The following is a 2,612-nucleotide window of genomic DNA, read 5'->3' as shown; positions in this document are numbered from 1 at the left end:
CCGCCCCCCCCCCCCCCCCATGTATACACATGTTGGCCTACAGGCCTTGATCGATATCAGCACCCCTGTGCCTTTAGGAATTCCAAATTGCCATTTTGTTGCTTAAGATATGTTTGGGACTGGAAAGTAGAAGCAATTATGAAAGTGTAGGGTCAAAAATAATCAAAGACTTCTAGTATCTTTAAAATATGATTAAAGTGTATTGCTCAATGTACTGACAAGCTGTCATGATACGCTGCCGGAACGAACGAAGGAGCCGTGGATAAACGAAACTGTCATTTACTAAATCCAACACACAGGGTAAATCCACACTTGGAAGGGAAGGAAGACACACGTACACAACTGGTAGACCCGACAAACACAGACTGAACATGTCCACAAGGTCAAAATTTACTGGTATATCCTTGTGGAGTCATTGGTCCCCATAACATATAGGATTACTAACACACAAACACTTAATTCAAGAAAATTATCAATCCATATACAACCAATGAGATCTTATTGTAGAACATTACCAAAATGTTACTTGTACCCCCGGTTTCACAGACAAGGCTTAAGCCTATAGCCCCAGACTATAGTGTAATTCTGAGCTGTTTCAACTGAAAGAAACTTGCACTGACTGATCTTTAAAAATATCAGTGCCATTGTTTTGTCTCAAGATGCACACCATTAATGTTTTTTCTAAGGCATGTTAATGAAAATTACTTAAATGTCCTAATTGAACTATGGCCTAATCCTGGCTTAGTCTAAGCCCTGTCTTTGAAACCAGGTCATAAGTTCGGAAACCTTTACTATCACCAACATTATACAGGACCGAAAGTTTTCTTCCAAGATCTTACTCCAGCATTAGTGAATGCAAATTTGACTAAATAAATTAATAAAAAATAAAACAAAAACTAACAAAAAATAAATTAATAAAGAACTCCAAATGAATTTGCTGGGAAGTGCTGTCTGTCAATGTCCCCGAAGCTCTCCATTGGCAGTAAACTTCAAATGTCATGAAGCTGCACACCATCTCTCCACAGTCTGTGTGAACAGAAATGTTCCAAAGAGGCTGGAAGGTCAGAGAAAAAAATACCTTGAGGAAAGAAAGTGTCAGGGGCGAAGGTGCTCAAAGGAGAATGATGGAGGCAGGTAGTCAAACGAAAAAGAGTATTAAATTCATGTTGGAGAAACTGGAGAAAACAACCTCTTCACACGACACAGACAGGACAAAAAAAAAACTTAGGAAAGGCTGGGCTATTTATACTGAAACAAACAATCGACTAATAAGATAATAAATGAACACCGGTGGAAACTAACTAATCAAGCAACAAATGGAAAACTAGGACAAGGCAGGGAGAACAGAAACACATAACATACACTTGAAAGAAAGAAAGAAAGAAAGAAAGGAAAAAAACAGATGAAGATTCATAATATTAATTAATTCATTACATTTATATAGCGCTTTTCTGCTTTTCTAAGCACTCAAAGCGCTCTACATTGTGAGGGGGTATCTCCTCATCCACCACCAGTATCAGAAGAATTGTTATAAAAAATATCCAGTCATTATAAATGGTTCAGTTGAGTGAAAGCAATAGACACAGTTGCGGTCCAAACTTTATATACACCTTGCATTATCTGCAAAATGTTAATAATTTAAGCAATAAGAGGGTAGAAGGGTAGAATCATAAAAAATTGCAATTTCTGCTCTGATGAAGCAGTTTATTCTGCAAGGTGTATGTAAACTTTTGACCACATCTGCATCACCTAAGAGGTGAATTACCTCAGTCATCAGGGCAACATGGTAGTAGAATGCTGGGAGATGTTCCTTCACATTTCCTACAAACACCAGAATTCCTGACCACACCATCTTCACTGACACTGGGCTTTAAAAAAAGATAAAATTTTTACAAAAATGTTTTTATTCCTACTTTACAGGGAATAAAACATAACTTTATCAATGACCAAAAAAATTTATAAATATCCCAAAATCCATGAAAATGAAGAAAGGTACCTTCCATTTTTTTTCTCAACTTTCTATATATATATATATATATATATATATATATATATTCCTACTGTACAGGGAATAAAACATTACTTTATCAATTACCCAAATACAGATAACTATCCAAAAATCCATGAAAATGTAGAAAGGTACCTTCAATTTTTTTTTCTCATCTTGCCTTGCAAGCTTCTCTTGCACATCTTTATGAAGGATGTTCCTGTATTTACCAGGGCTGGCACAGCAAAGCTAAGCTGCTGCCCTCTTCCTTCAGTTTGTTACCTGTAAAATATATGATGATTAGAGGGGGGTTGAGTGAAAGCAATAGACACAGTTGCGGTCCAAACTTTATATACACCTTGCATTATCTGCAAAATGTTAATAATTTAAGCAATAAGAGGGTAGAAGGGTAGAATCATAAAAAATTGCAATTTCTGCTCTGATGAAGCAGTTTATTCTGCAAGGTGTATGTAAACTTTTGACCACATCTGCATCACCTAAGAGGTGAATTACCTCAGTCATCAGGGCAACATGGTAGTAGAATGCTGGGAGATGTTCCTTCACATTTCCTACAAACACCAGAATTCCTGACCACACCATCTTCACTGACACTGGGCTTTAAAAC

At 36.8% G+C, this 2,612-nt stretch overlaps 1 protein-coding gene across 1 annotated transcript in view; it reads left to right on the top strand.

Annotated features, from left to right (window-relative positions):
- The window catches only part of fasn2 (fatty acid synthase 2), a 32,858-nt gene that overhangs the window by 4,782 nt on the left and 25,464 nt on the right, over nucleotides 1-2,612 (top strand). The window lies entirely within an intron of this gene.

Source organism: Sinocyclocheilus grahami, unplaced genomic scaffold (assembly GCF_001515645.1).
Source record: "Sinocyclocheilus grahami isolate Dianchi unplaced genomic scaffold, SAMN03320097.WGS_v1.1 scaffold1076.1, whole genome shotgun sequence".
In the NCBI taxonomy this organism is placed as follows: domain Eukaryota; kingdom Metazoa; phylum Chordata; class Actinopteri; order Cypriniformes; family Cyprinidae; genus Sinocyclocheilus; species Sinocyclocheilus grahami.
This window is presented reverse-complemented; position numbering and strand designations above follow the sequence as displayed.